The 16599-nt window shown below is 46.4% G+C and overlaps 1 protein-coding gene across 5 annotated transcripts in view; it reads left to right on the top strand.

Annotated features, from left to right (window-relative positions):
- Positions 1 to 16599, top strand: part of NR1H4 (nuclear receptor subfamily 1 group H member 4) — a 131610-nt gene that overhangs the window by 95844 nt on the left and 19167 nt on the right. The gene's annotated exons all lie outside the window — the stretch shown is intronic.

The raw sequence follows: 16599 nt of genomic DNA, 5'->3' as shown, positions 1-16599 counted from the left end.
CCAGTGTTCTCTGATAGATTTCCCCCTTGTGGTTAATACAGTCGGTTAAAATGATGGCAAGAGAACGCAAGCTCGCGTTTGTTCTCTTTCACGGGGGTCTATTTATCAAAGTCTCGTGGCTGCAAAACGTGTGGAAATCGCAGCATCAGGAAATCTTGTGAATTAGGATCTTCTTCTTTAATTGATCTGTTGGTGTTATTTTGCAATTGGGTGATTTTTTTACAAATGTACCCTTTAAAAAAAAATATATATATATATATATATATATATATATATATATGCTTAAAAAGAAAATGCTTTTGGCCAAAGTGATCTTGTTCCCACTGAAATTTTGCAAACTGTTGAATATATTCATAGTAAAAAAAATGGGTTTTTTTGCACGATTGTTTTTTACATTCCCATAAAAGCTCAGTGGGATTAAGCTTGCTTGCATTTTCCTGACTTTACAAAAACCCAGAGATATGGTGAGAAGACCTGTTAGTGTCGGTGGTTGAGTAGTGTTATCTGATTTCAAGAACTTCTGAACCTCTAAAACCAGAAAGGAAAAACATCTTTTTTTTTTAAATACATAAAAAAAATTTAGAAAGAAATTTGAATGATAATTTTACAAATGAAAAATCAGTAATAGTTTGAGATGCTCTGTAACTTGGGCCTTCTCAGGCATATCAGGAACCTGGATGACGGTCCTTAATGTTTTATGAAACCCTACTGCTACAGTAGCTGCTGCTTATCTAATTGATTAAAATCAGAGAAAGTGGATCTAACCTCATTTATCCAAATACAACTAAAGTTCCCATCACTGAAAAAAAGGAAGAAAAAGAACGATGTATATTCTGCAATCACGTATTATACTGATAGAATGACCCCAATCAAGATTCATGTTACAAAAAGAAGAATCACAAAGTGGAACAAAACACAAAGCATATGCAACAGAAATGCTACACCGTGGTAACAAAAATAGTCGCCAAATATAGGGGGAAATGGGGGAAGGGAGAGGGGTAAAAAACTGAACAAGTGTACAAAGGCGTCTCAATCACAGACTACTACTCCCACTGCAGCTTTTTCAGTCGCCATTCTTCTGCTGCATCCCTGGGGACCTTACTGATACAGACTACCCAGCACCGCTCCCTTTGAAGTTTTCAGATATGAGCATATCTTGTTTTGTGACTTTCTCCTGGTTGAGATCATTTGATCTGAGTTAACTAGCATAATTATTTTTGGGAACCCTATTTATAGTAATGCCCAGTGAGATCTATCTGAGTTATATGGAACCTGACCTGATTGGGGATTCTCTGTCGTTATTAATTCTTTTATTATAGAGAGGATTTTATTGTAAAGGATAATCTGAGGGACGAACCATTGATGTTATGTCTGTGGGAATGGGCCAGAAGGGGCTTATCCACTGAAAACGTTGCCCCCCTGTATTGCCCCCCCCCCTCGTCTCCCTTCCCCAATTTTCCCTTATGTTTGGTGACTATTTTTGTTACCACGTTCTAGCATTTCTGTTGCATATGCATTGTTGTACTTTTTGATTCATCTTTTTTGTATCATCCACCTTGATAGGAGTCATTCTATCAGAATAATACGTGATTGCAGGACATACCTCGTTCTTTTTCTTCATTTTTTTAGTGCTGGGCACTTTAGTTGTATTTGTGTATTGTTCATTTTTAGGGAGTTAGGGTCATTTTGTGTGTTCCTGTTGCACCACTACTATCAGTTTTTTTTCTTATGACATTAATATTGTTCTCTCTTTCTGTGATGTCTACACTTTTTGTACCCTCATGTATCCCCTCTCTTTACTTTCTCTTTGCTTCTCACTCTCTTGTTTGGATTCGGCTTTAGTTCAATACTGTCGTCTGTTTAAAACTGAACATCATTTCTCTGTTTTTTGTTAGTCCCTTATCTAAAAACTGTAATAAATAAGCATTTACAAAAATAATTGTCAGTTCAGGACTGCAGATAAAAAAGTACTCCAGGTGTTTACTTAAAAGTTAAAACAACAATAGTGATTCTCCTAACTTTTCCATACACCTACTGTACATAAGAACTGTACCACCACACTTCAACCACCGGTTATAGTTCTGTCTTCATTCTTACGATGGTCCTGCCCAAATTCTATCTGTTTGGGGTGATTATTACAAAATGTACGATATTCTGACATAAATGTTAGACACATTAGCACAAAGAAGTAAAAGTCCAGGCACTTGGTCTTCCGAAAAGGTAATTTAATACAGCAAAAAATCCAACGTTTCGACTGCAAGAGCAGTCTTTATCAAGGTGAGAGCTCTCATCTTGATAAAGACTGCTCTTGCAGTCGAAACGTTGGATTTTTTGCTGTATTAAATTACCTTTTCGGAAGACCTAGTGCCTGGACTTTTACTTCTTCATGTGATTCCTTGGGGACTTTGCAGGACGATCCCCTTTAGTCCGTGGGCACCGGCAGGTGATATTTATCTAGATTATTACTTGTGTGCCAGATCATCCACTTACATAGACACATTAGAACAACATTTTGCTTTAGTGAAGTTGCAATTCTGTTTTAATCGCAGAGGTAATATTGAAGAGGTTCCTTATGCTTTGAAACTGTAGCTTAATAACTTTTTTTTAAAGCCATGTAAAGTTAAAATGATCTGAAAACCGTAAAGAATTTGAATGATGTGATAAAATGAATAATCAGATTCTTAGATTCTGGTGATAATGTCCTCAAAGATCCGCTTCTTTGATACGCTAACCTTTAAATGACAATCCACGGGGAGCAAACAAAGACAACTAGATAAAGTCCTATCTTTCCGATATAATTGGTCACATTAGTTTGGATTTTCATAGTTGAACCAAATGAACTATACAAAGAGTTACATTAAATTCTGCAAGCCAATGTGGTATGTAGGGTGTGTTACAACATTTCTGTGGGTTTACTGAGGTCACAAAGATAGTGATCAAAGATAGGCTCGCAAGATAAATGCATATCTGACTTTCTATGCCCAGGGTAGGGACACTGTAAAATTGTCATTTCCTAGTAAGACATGAATACTAGCATGTGATAAGATATGTAATCTCAGAATGATGGGAAGATAAACATGCCTCCAAGCAGAGTTAAATTTCAAGGTTTAAAAGACACGTTCATTCAATTGGAAATCCCATCTAAAGTATAATTAATTACAAATAAATACACATACAAAAATTGCTTGAAAACATAACTAATTATTTATTGTTCCATTTTGTCCATTCTACTTTGCTCGGTCAGACGTGGAATGTAATGTATTAATATACTGTAACAAACAATATATTGGAAACCTAATATCTGAAATATATATTGGAGGCTATGTAATGTATACAGATAATACAAAGTGTAACTAGATGCATAGCACACAATACAGTAAGTTATTACCAAGTGAGACTGTGCAGATACGGACGGCTGGCATAGTGTCAAGCGGGCAATTGCCTCCCAGGCCTATCACATGAAAACAATTCAGGTAGGAGGAGGAGGAGAGCATGTAGGAGGAGAGCATGGCATCAACATTACAGCTTCTAGCCAGCACCTTCCATTGCTCTCCTGCTCAGATCTACAAGCTCCTCTCTACAGTGCATCTTGTTCCTATCCTAGTCACCACTCTCACCCATATCTTTAACTCCTCCCTTTCTAAAGCCACTTTCCCCTCATCTTTTAAGCATATGGTGGCCACACCTATTCTCAAAAACAACTCCCTTGACCCTTACTAACTACTGCCCTGTATACATCCTGCCTTTTGCATCCCAACTGCTAGAACATCTTGTGTTATCTTGCATTAACTTTCTAAATTCCCATGCCGTACTGGTCTTGGACCCTCTACAATATGGCTTTTGTATAGCTCCCTCAACTCAGACTGTCCTCACTAAAGTAGCCAATGATCTCCTCGATGCAAAATCCTGAGGTAATTTTTCCTTGCTTATAATCTTTGTCTCTAAGGCTTTCTATACAATTGATCACTTCTCTTTCATATTCTAATCTCTTGGTATCTCTAACAAAGCTTTATACTGTTTCTCATCTTACCTCTTCCATCGCACATTTTCTGTCTCTATTGCTAACATGTCTTCGTCTCCTGTTGGTTTGTCTGTTGGTGTACCTCTGGGATATGTTCTGGAACATCTCCTTTCTGTAATACAGATGTAGCTACCTGTTCTCAACCGCTTGCTTTGCGAGTTTTGCACGGCAACCTCTGCCATGCTGCGAGATATCAGCGGCCAGACTAATGGCCCATCGTATTAACGCAGCGGGGGTCCCTGCTGTGTTAATCCTACATGGCTTCACCTGTCTGTAATAGATGCGCACTAAGAGACTAAATCAGTCACTCTACCTGCATGACTCTAACAGGTGAACGCAGGGGTTTATTTTAATAATACAGTATTGTAGCAGGGGGTCTTCGGAGCTGAACCGCTTTGATTTCAGGTCCGGAGACCCCCTGCTTCCCGAGTTACAGGCCCCATTATGGGGTGTCGATATCCCTCTGCTTGGTTTAAATCCCCCGATCACGTGGGCCGAGCCTCGTGAGAATTTAAACATGGTCGCCGGGATACCGGCACCACATAACAGGGCTTGTAACTCAGGAAGTGGGGGGTCTCCGGAGTGATTTTCGAATATCTCCACAATCATGTACTCACAACTTACAATTAATAGTTGCCTTATGATGTTTAGATTGTTGCTACTTATATCTAACTCCAGTATAGGTGTCTGAAATGTTCATGATACATGGATTTATGGTATGCTCATCGTTATCTGCTTTTATGGCTATGTATATATTCATATACATTAGTACACCTGGGGAATTTACCTCAAGGTAAACACTGTATTAGCCATTTATGTAGTGAGCATATAGAGAGAGTTCTTCTCTTGCTTTCCTCCAACTTAATTCACTTGACATAGAACTATACACATTTTTCACCGCTTCATTCGCATATATTTTTCATATATATCAAATATGGTTTTATTGATTTGCAGGATGTGTTCATTTGAATGTCTTAGTGCATCAGTAATCCTGTTACAAATCGGAATATATGTAGTGGAATGTGTGTTATCCGTTGTCAGTCATTGTCTTATTAATTATTATTTACTAAACAAGATCTACATCTTCTTTTTTCTTTTAACGTTTTTATATGTTTTTCATTAAATTTGTTTTTAATCAGTTTTCCTCAGACATTTGATACATGCATTTAGTAGTTGACAATGTGTGTGATGATTCAGTTTGTGCATGTATTCATTTACCTGAAGGTGTGTTATTTGTCAGGTGTGTATATTCAGACAGTTTATGCTGCTTGATTATTGTTTTTTTATTGTATACTAAGGTTCTTGTGGTGCCTAGATCCTATAGGGTGTCTGACACTGTTTGAGCTGCCACTCAGCCGCCATGCCCTCCCATTGGTACTGGTACCATGGAGGAGGGTTCATTGTGTGACTGGAGGGCGGTACTTCCGGTGAACGGCTCATAGGAGGAACATTACTCTTTGACAAAGTGCAGAGATTGCAAGAAAGGCGTCAGAGTTCCTCCTAAGATGACTTGTTTTTATTTGCTGTTGCTTTACGTTCATTAAATTATCCTTTTGGAAGAGTGAGCCAGCATTTGTTTTTTCTTCCTGCATACGGAACGCATGAAGCACTTGTTAGCATGCAGTGCACCGCCACGATCTTCCCCCTTGAGAGGGATTCCTGTCCTGTCTGTTTATGTTATGGGAGGCAGAGGGCGCTGAGCCGTGTTGTTTATGAGCCTCACCACTTCACATCGTCCCGGCATGCTTCTGGGATCCAGTCTCGTGACGTGATGATGCAGGCAAAAGGAGCTACGAACGCAACAAACTTATAGACGACTGTTCTGGCTCAAGCATACACTGTGATTAGTAGGTAGAACCATGCAGGTTTGCTGGAGTAGCCTTCCACGAAGTGGCGGTAGTACCCGCAGAATCCCAGAAAGGACAGCAGTTCCATCACGTTGTCTGGTCTGGGCCAATTCACCATGGCTTCAACTTTGGCGGGGTCGGTCGCCACTCCGTCGGTGAACACTATATGACCCACGTAGATGACGGATGTGCGGAAGAACCGGCATTTGTCCAGGGACAACCTCAAGCCTGCTTTACCCAGTCTGTCTAATACCTTCAGGAGATGCTCCTCGTGCTCTTCTAGAGTCTTCTAGAGTGTTACCGAACACTAGGATCTCGTCAAGGTAGACTAGGCATTCCCGTGGATTTATATCTCCGATGGTCTTCTCCATCAACCTTTGGAATGTCGTTAGGGCACTGTAAATGTCTTGGGGCATGCGGGTGAACTGGTAGAATCCGAGGGAACAGACAAACGCCATCTTATACTGGTCTTTGGAGCTCATAGGTACCTGGTAGAACCCAGATCTTAGATCCAGCACACTGAACCACTGGCTTCCTGACAGCGTGTTGAGGATCTGTTCTATCCGTGGCAGAGTGTACTGAACTGGGACTGTACGACTGTTCAGGGTTCAGTAGTCTACGCATAGGCGGACTGATCCATTCTTTTTGCGTACCACTGATCGGGGAAGTGTAGGGGCTACGGGATTTAGTCACGATGCCCGCCGTCTCCATTTCCTTTAGGACATCCCTCACGTCCTCCACATCTCTGGGAGCAATGTGTCTGGAACACTCCCGGAAGGGCATGTATCATTCAGCCAGATCGTGTGCTGGGCATTCTTGCTGCAGCCCACATCCATCTCACTGATGGAGAACACCTCCCGGCGCTCCTCTAATTTGGATCTTAGCCGTTTCTTCCAGTCTGCTGACAGGGTCGATTATCCGAAGTCAAACTGCAACCCGGCCGGCTGATCTTGCACGGTAGCAATGGTCACATGAGCCAGCGTCTCTACGGGTATAACTGGGTATATCCGACCCAGTCTTTGACCTTGGTCGAATGGCATAGTGTAAGGAGAGATGTTCCGGATGATCACCTTGATCTTCCCAGGAATCAAGGATTTTCACTCTCTTATCTCTGGTACTATTTTATACCCTCTAAAGGCATCTTCCTCTGGTGTGCTTTCTAGGGAGAAGTACCAGTCAGCCTCGTCACAGCCCGGATAATAGCACACCGCGTCCATATACTTCACTCCCCCTGGTTGAATCTCGGTCAACCCTGCTTCGTAATGGAAAAGGTCACCATATCCCTCTTGGGCCAAGATCCTACAGCACTCTTCTTTGAGTGCCGGGTGGATCCGTAAAGAGTATAGGGGTGTTTCGTCCGCCTCTTGTAAGCCCGAATCACTGCCCGCACCACATCGGCATTGGTCCCCAATATGATTGGATAACTGGGGTGTTCCGGGGCTTGGGACAGATCAGGGCCTCCACTTCCATGGGGTGGCTCTTGTTAGTGTTTAGTTGAAGTATGTTCAACCATACTGCTACGACACCGTCAATAGCTATCATTGCTAAGACTAAACAGCTTCATCTTCTCTGCCGACTGCATGGGCAGATGCTTCAGCTGCTGGTCATAGCACGACCGGTAGATAATGGTCACTTGGGACCTGGTATCTAGCCAGGCTGAGGACTATATACCTTCCACGAGGACTCATATAATTGCGGCCGGTCCTACTCTGCTGTAGGCATCCAGTTGGGGTGCTGCATCGGGGCTTGGCCCTTGGGCGCTATCCGAGGGGGTGGAGGGTGTTTCTGTTGGCTGCATCGTGAGGGTCATGACCCTAGAAGTGGATGTCCTGGGCTTTGGGCAATCCATGGAGTAGTGACCCTCCTGGCCACAGTTGAAGCAGCAGTTATTTTGGTTCGCTCCAGCCCTGGAGCTAGGAGTTGCTCTCCGAGTCATCCTGGTATGTGGCTGCAGGCACCCTGGAAGGAGGGTCATCCTCAGCACTTTCTGCCTCCTTGGGCTATGGGCCTGTTACGCCGATGCTCGCCACAAACCGGGACCGGACCGCGGGGCTGAAGTGGGGTTATATAATCACCGACCTTAGTCCATGCAGACTGATCCGGAGTGCGCAGTTCATAGTCGTACATCGCAGGGTCAGGATTGGAGAAGGCAGCATTGTCGTTAATGAAGCAGGAGTTCGGCAACAGGAAGTCAGGAGTTCCCCGCTTCAGCTTAGGAGCGTGAGCGCGGGGGTGGCTTCTGCGCGAGGAGACAGCAGGCTGGCCGAAGTTCACCCAGGGCAGCGTCAGGAAGAACCAACGCTTCAGCGCAGAAGTCCAAGGCAGGCCTCTGCAAGAGGATAGCAGCAGGTCGCAGGAAAGGAAAGGTAGCCACTGCTAGGAGGGAATGCAGCAGGTACCAGTGCTGGCAACAACGCTTCAGCACAGACGTCCAGGACAGGCCACTGCAGGGGGATAGCAGCAGGCCGCAGGAACAGAAAGGGTAGCCACTGCTAGGAGGGAATGCAGCAGGTACCAGTGCTGGCAACAACGCTTCAGCACAGACGTCCAGGGCAGGCCACTGCAAGGAGATAGCAGCAGGCCGCAGGAGAGGAAGGGTAGCCACTGCTAGGAGGGAATGCAGCAGGTACCAGTGCTGGCAACAACGCTTCAGCACGGACGTCCAGGAACAGGCCTCTGGATACTCAGGAACTTGGAAGGTAAGAACACTTGGAGTGAGGCCTGGGGCGGTTTGTGGCAGAGACAGTAACGTCCAGGTAGGAAAATTATGCTCGGCGCTGGTTCAGTGCCAACGCCTAGAATATAAAGGGCGGAGATCCAATCACAGGAGGAGGGTCTGTGAGTATTCCTCCAATGAAGTAGCACAGGGCAGAAGCTGCAATGAGATGCAGCACATGTGCCTTTGATTGCCAGGGGAAGCTTGCAACTGCATGATTCTGCAAGGCTATAGTCAAAGCCAGTAGTGGATTCCTTACAGGGCCGGCGCCCCCCTGGACTCTTCCGGACAATTCCTAATTCTCCTTTTGCTTGAGGGTGTGAAACTGAGCCAGTAACGCAATGGGGTCTTGGCTAAGGCCCAAATCAGATCTTGAGCTTCGGCCTCTGCATGGCACTCATGATACAGTCGCATTATATTGGTGGCCGGGGGCCGCAGATAATCTAGAATCCACTACCTTTTGATAGCGTCCGTGCACGTCCACTCTGGCATTACTGTACTTGCACCGCATGGTCCCTCCATTCTTCAAATGCTTCTTCTCCCAGAGGTATGGGTCGTACCCCAGAGAACGTTTTTAGTTTGCGGTAGTTGTGGCCTTGTGCGGACTTCATTAATGCTTCTACCAATTGGGGTAGAGTTACTCCCAAGTCTGAGTTTCCCGTGGACAGGTGACTGTGATTTACTGGTCTTTGGCTAGGAGCCTGCACAGGACTACTCTCATACCGGCTGGGGGTAGGTGATGGGTGTGGAGTTTCAGCTTGGGGTTTTGCTCTAGCTTGGCACTCGGTGTGAAGGTTACCCAGGATATGGGTAAGTCTGCCTTAGTTGCCAAACTCGTGGTTGGAGTACTAGTCCTCCCCTTCCAGGGGATGTAGCAGGAGGTTGAAGCCTGATAGGTGACCTCTAAGGAGGGTCCCAGGGTGGAAGTTACGAGGGAGCTGGTAGTTTAGGGTATATTAGAGGGCAACCTAAGGGTAGGGCTTCTGGTAGATTCAGGGTCCTGGGGGCATCTTCCCCACATATTTCTTGGCTCGTGGCCATTATTAGGGCACTCCACTGATATGTGGAGTCATACCTTCGGCCTTAGACCCAGTGTCGGCTAGACCGGGGAGCTGTCTTATGTGGTCACAGACGGCGTGAGGGTGGGAACTCCTCCCAGTGCGACCACGTGGCGGGGGGGTTTGTGGAGCTCCAAGGCCCAGTCGTAGACCTCTTGCTTGGAGGGCACAAACATGATTTTGCTAATTTAACTACTGGTTCAGGCGCCTCCAAATGTAGCCCTGTGACAGGGTGAAGTCAACCCCTATCAGTTATGCCTGGGAGACATATGTCTGAGTGTTTCATCCAGCACTCATAAGGGTTAACTCAGGTGGAAGCTAGGTAATCAGGATGTAAGCTGACACCTGATAAGCAGCAAGGTATAAGATGATGTTGTTACTGGCAGTAGCTGCCTGCTTTAGACCAGAGCACACGGCTATATGTGCTGCTAGCCAGATGGATACATCAAGCTAACTACTGCAACCAAAGTAAGACTTGTTCATTTGTTTTTCCTGACTGCTTAAAAGACACTTACGGTTTGGTTATGGTTTAGCCAGCCAGCCTGCTAGATAGGCCTGGTGTGTTAGTCAGTCCTCCCAATGTGGAGCAGGATTTGTTTTGTTTAAAGTGACAGTGTACCCGCATGTTATGTATGCGGTGGAGAAATAAAGCCACTGAACGTTTTCATTATCCTGCAACTATATGTGTGGACTGTTCCCTGACCTCGGCTACAGGCCATCCTGCCACAGGTGGTGTCAGAAGTGGGATGTCGGACGGCCCCTACATCTGAAGGGCCACACAAAAGAAAAAAAAAAAAAAAGGAGACCATTTTTTCTCAGTTCCTTGAGCAACAGCTCTAGCTAGCAGAGAAGCAAGCTGAACGACAAGCCCAGCAAGATGAGCGACAGGCCCAGCAAGATGAGCAACAGGCCCGGCGAGAGGAAAAGCTACTGCAACTGCTGGTCGAAGGCCCAGCCCCAGGCAGACCAGCGATTCCAAATAACCCACCGGTGATGCTGCCTAAAATTAAGCCAACCGAAGACCCAGAGGCATTTCTCCTCACTTTTGAAAGGGTAGCCACGGCCCACGGTTGGACAGTTGATCGCTGGGTAACAACTCTGGCTCCACTCCTCATAGGAGAAGCTCAGGCAGCCTACTAGGCTCTTCCAGCAGATGAGGCCATGGACTATCAGCAACTAAAGGCTGCTATTCTGGATCGCCTAGGCCTCACTCCAGAGACCTACCGACAGCGGTTCCGGACAGTCAAATATGCAAACAGAGACCGACCCCGGGTCGTAACCCACCGCTTAGTAGACTTATGTACCAGGTGGATACAACCGGAGAAGCATACCAAAGCAGAGATCCTTGAACAGTTTGTGCTCGAGCAGTTCATACAGATACTGCCCCCCTCCTCCCGCTCCTGGGTAAAAAGACACGCTGCATTTTCCCTGGATTCAGCGGTCCGCTTGGTGGAAAACTTCCTTGGCGACGACACCCAACAGGATAGCTGGGAACGGTACGTGCAAACACCAGTTGCTTCCGGTGATGCCAGAGGCAGGAGAGCAGATAATCGAGGGGGTCTAGAACCCGCCAGCTTGGGAGATCCAGTATACCCGATCGGAAGACCCTGGCTACCTGCTCCTGTTCTACTTGGCCGAGACTGGCCCTACTTCGAAACATTGTTGGCCCCTACTCCTATGGAGCCTACTTCTCTGGTTCCGGAGAAGCCCGGAGACTTGTTTCCTTTTCCCCAGAGATTTTTCCCCGTAGACACCACGTCCCAAAGACACGTAAACAGAGACGTGCGGAAAAAGAGGACTGGTTAAGAAAGGCTGGGACTCTTGGTAACATTAGTCAGCCCAAAAGACTGCAGGTCATGGCCGGAGATGACCAGGGTGGGGAACAGATAGATACAGGAATTTTGCCAGACCTGGATCCTCCTGACTTCCGTCAGAGGCAGAGGGAAGACCCAGCTCTGGCTAGACAATATGAGAAGGTAGTACAGGTCAACAACAAGATAATGGGCGAACAAGGTGTAAGAGTGTTTCCACATTTTGAACTGTTAAATGACATTCTATATCGTGTGAATAAGGTTACACAAACAGGGGAGGTCATTCGACAGATGCTAGTCCCTAAAGGGTTGATTAAAACAGTGTTCACCCTAGCCCATACTCTCCCATGGGGTGGTCATTTGGGCAGAGATAAGACCACGGACCGCATCTCGTCCCGGTTTTACTGGCCAGGCATACATGGTGACATCATGAAACTATGTGAGACATGTCCTGAATGCCAGTTAACTAGCCAAAAAGGACAGAAGCCGGCTCCCTTGGTCCCTCTGCCCTTGGTAGCCGTCCCATTCGAGAGAATTGGGGTAGATTTGGTCGGACCTTTAGAACCCTCTGCGAAGGGACATAAATTTATACTCGTTGTTGTAGATTATGCCACCAGATATCCTGAGGCCTTCCCTCTGAGATCAGCCACTGCTAAACAGGTTGCTCACATGCTGTTAGAACTGTTCTCTAGGGTAGGACTGCCCCAAGTAATGTTAACTGAACAGGGAACAAATTTCATGGCAAAGTTAATGCAGGATGTCCTGAAGTTATTGGCGGTAAAATCCGTCAGGACCTCAGTCTACCATCCTCAGACTGATGGATTGGTAGAGAGGTTTAACCGTACTTTAAAAACCATGCTTAGAAAGTTTGTGGACACTGAAAAGCGAGCTTGGGATGAACTTCTCCCTTTCCTGTTGTTTGCGGTACGAGAAGTTCCCCAATCCTCCACAGGCTTCTCCCCGTTTGAGCTCCTATATGGACGCCAACCTCGGGGTATTCTCGACCTACTGAAGGAATCCTGGGAGGAGGAGTCCTCCCCCTCCAAGAATATCCTTCAGTATGTCATAGACCGTAGAAACCTCCTAGACATGATAGGTCGGTTTGCTAAGGAAAACCTCCAATCTGCTCAAGAACGTCAAGAGAGGCAGTACAACCAAAATGCTCGCTTGAGGGTCTTCCAACCTGGGGACCAAGTGATGCTACTACTACCGACATCCAAGAGTAAACTCCTTGCGAAGTGGCAGGGTCCTTTCCAAGTTCTCCGCCGCACCGGGGAGATGAACTATGAGATCTCTCAACCAGGGTCCAGGAAGGGTAAACAAATCTACCATGTACACCTCCTGAAAACCTGGAAAACGATGAGATCGCTGTTCATCCACCCTCGGGAAGGAGAGACGGATTTGGGTCCGCAGCTTCCAAAGGGTAGGACGTACAATGACCATCAGGTTCCCATGGGAGGGCAGTTAACAACGGAACAAAGGTCAGACCTACTAGAATTATGTGACCAGTTCCCAGATGTTTTTTCTGAGCTGCCAGGGCAGACTGATTTAGTGTCCCATAGGATTGAGACAGAACCTGGCGTAAAAGTACGGTCCCGTCCCTATAGATTGCCAGATGGCCGAAAAGACCTGGTAGAGAGGGAGATAATAGACATGTTGGAATTGGGTGTGATCGAGGTGTCCCACAGCGAATGGTGTAGCCCTATAGTGTTGGTCCCTAAACCAGATGGGAAGGTGAGGTTTTGCGTGGATCTGCGAAAGGTAAATGCTGTATCCAGATTTGATGCATACCCAATGCCTAGGGTGGATGAATTGCTTGACTCGCTTGGTAAAGAAGAGTATATCTCCACCCTAGATCTCACGAAAGGATATTGGCAGATACCTCTAGCGGAAGAATCCAAATGCAAAACTGCCTTCGCCACCCCTCTCGGTTTATACCAATTCGTCACTATGCCATTTGGGTTACATGGGGCTCCAGGCACGTTCCAAAGGTTAATGGACAAGGTACTATGATCCCATAGGGCATATGCCGCGGCCTACTTGGATGACATTGTCATCTATAGCAGACACTGGCAGTCTCATATAAAAAGGTTAAGGGCAGTCCTTACGTCCTTAAGAGAAGCAGGGCTCACTGCAAATCCAAAAAAATGTGCCCTGGGTAAATCCACTACAAAATACTTGGGCTATGCCATTGGGGGAGGGATAGTAAGGCCAGTAGCTAGCAAGGTGGCCGCCATAAAGGAAGTCCCCACCCCACAGACAAAGACACAGGTCCGCTCCCTTTTGGGGTTAGCAGGGTATTACAGGCGGTTTATCCCCAATTTTTCCGAAATTTCTGCACCCCTAACAGATCTGACAAAAAAGAGTGCCCCGACCCAAGTTAAATGGTCTTGGGAGTGCCAAGACGCCTTTGACATGCTAAAAAAGTGCCTGTTAGAGGGCCCCGCTCTTCGGAGCCCAGATTTCAAAGAGCCCTTCATCATCCAGACGGATGCCTCAGACGTAGGACTGGGAGCAGTGCTGTCCCAGCAATTTGATGGTGTTGAACACCCCATACTGTTCATCAGCCGGAAGCTGTTCCCAAGGGAAGTGAGGTATTCCGTTATTGAGAAGGAGTGCCTCACTGTAAAATGGGCAATTGAGGCCTTGAGACATTATGTCACCGGAGTACACTTCACCCTGGTCACTGACCATGCGCCCTTGAAGTGGTTAAACACCATGAAGGACACAAACTCAAGGTTGACCAGGTGGTACATGGCCCTCCAACCCTTCTCTTTTGATATTCAGCATAGACCTGGAAAGGACCATGGAAATGCTGATTTTTTTGTCAAGAGAAGGAGTGGAGGGTCGGGCTTCAGCCGTGTGGGACACTAGCCACACACAAACAGGGGAGGTATGTGACAGGGTGAAGTCAACCCCTATCAGTTATGCCTGGGAGACATATGTCTGAGTGCTTCATCCAGCACTCATAAGGGTTAACTCAGGTGGAAGCTAGGTAATCAGGATGTAAGCTGACACCTGATAAGCAGCAAGGTATAAGATGATGTTGTTACTGGCAGTAGCTGCCTGCTTTAGACCAGAGCACACGGCTATATGTGCTGCTAGCCAGACGGATACATCAAGCTAACTACTGCAACCAAAGTAAGACTTGTTCATTTGTTTTTCCTGACTGCTTAAAAGACACTTACGGTTTGGTTATGGTTTAGCCAGCCAGCCTGCTAGATAGGCCTGGTGTGTTAGTCAGTCCTCCCAATGTGGAGCAGGGTTTGTTTTGTTTAAAGGGACAGTGTACCCGCATGTTATGTATGCTGTGGAGAAATAAAGCCACTGAACGTTTTCATTATCCTGCAACTATACGTGTGGACTGTTCCCTGACCTCGGCTACAGGCCGTCCTGCCACAAGCCCCTTTCCCCCATGTCTAGGGAAACTACCTTTGGTGCGTTACCTGAGTTGCTCACAGGAGGCCTGATCCTCCGCTGCAGGGAGCCTGGGGTGGTCATGGTCTATCGGATGATAGCACCTCCACCTGGGAGGGATCCAAGTGCAGGGTCATAACTCCTTCCCAGGAACAAATAGTAAAGGATAAATATACACACGGTGGTATAACAACATATCTTTACTGGCAACACATATAACTCTACAATACCATACCCCCAACACAATAACGCCACCCTGGTGAGACACCCAAAGTACTGAGGTGCCTATGGCACCTAACCACCCGGTGTCCGCAAAGTCCAGCCCACCCAGGGTGTGTGGAATAGTGCTACCCACAGTGTGTATGTGTGGCCGTTGGTGCACATAGATGGTGATACCTTCCCAGGCACTCCAGTACCCGGGTAGCGCTGCACAACACAAAGGATCCATCTGATCCATCAACGTATGTTGGTCCGGTCTGTCCAACGAAGGCGGCAGCCTCTGCGTGGGGTGAACTCCCGCTGGAGTGTCTCACCATAAGGAGTGTCTTAGTAGATGGTGGTCTGGTCCCAGACCACAGGCCACAAATCACAGTGCAGCACTTCTCACTGCCGCTGTGCCTGTCACTATCAGAGCTAAGGTGAGTGTTCCTATATGATTGCCTTCCCTACAGTACCACAAGCTAGTAGGGACTCAGGGCCTAAGGGGGCAAACTAGGCCTAGTCCAAGGAAGCCGACTGGTCTCCGACTGGCGCAAGAGGTGCTATAGTGCCAAATGTATCTACCAGTTTTTAGTGTAGCTATTTTGTTTCTATGCGTTGTATGTTGTTAGTGTTTGTTTGTTTTATTAGTCTATTATTCCAGTGTTGCACTACGATCTGCCTTTTTTCCCCCCACATGCTATGAGCCATCAATCAGGCCATCCTTGGATTTACTTGGACTGTGAGGGCTGAATAATCTAGGGTTAATCACTCAGGTGATATCTATCTAGGCGCCGTTATTTTGTGTTTCTTGTGATTATGTTGTGATCTGTGTGGGTCACTTATATCAGGCTGCCTAGGCCTTAATTTCAAGGTTTTTTTGTAAGCACTTTTATTAATTTGTCACTAAATACATTTAAGCATTAGCGCTCTTCACATTTTCCATTTTTTTGCTACCTGTCATACACTACAGAACCTTGTGGGTGACACGTGCTATCCCAGGGTGCCTGGGATAGGACTAGAAGAGGTATTGGTATTCTCCCTGTAAGAGGAGAAGGGATTGTATTGTGTATTGCTATTACTGTTGTTTTCATGTGTGTTATGTTTATGCCCTGCTGGTAAAGTTTACTGTGGTTCATATTAGTGTGTGATTGGTTATTCACAGTGGGTATAGTTTCCTGTGAGGGGTCATCCCGTCTGTGGCGGGATCCTCACAAGTGGAGGTACCTCAAGCTCCCTATGCGCATAGGCTCAGGCTTTCTGTATTAGACCCTTCTGTATTAGCAGGTTAGCACCGCAGCGCTATAACACCGCATACATGCAAATCTCCCTTGGAGGAGGGGGGGAGGAGGGTGATAGGAGTGTTACATATGTATATCTCGATGAGATTAACTACTTGAGTCCTGGTGAAAGTACTGTAGCTCTCTCAAATTAACATTAAATACATCACCTACCCATGCATGTAGAGGGGCTCCAGGGTCTCAGACCACCAAAAACTAATCTTCATAAGCCTGATGGTCAACTATAAAAA

Source organism: Ascaphus truei, chromosome 5 (assembly GCF_040206685.1).
Source record: "Ascaphus truei isolate aAscTru1 chromosome 5, aAscTru1.hap1, whole genome shotgun sequence".
Classification (NCBI taxonomy): domain Eukaryota; kingdom Metazoa; phylum Chordata; class Amphibia; order Anura; family Ascaphidae; genus Ascaphus; species Ascaphus truei.
The sequence above is the reverse complement of the archived record's forward strand: the minus strand, read 5'-3'. Positions and strand labels throughout refer to the sequence as shown.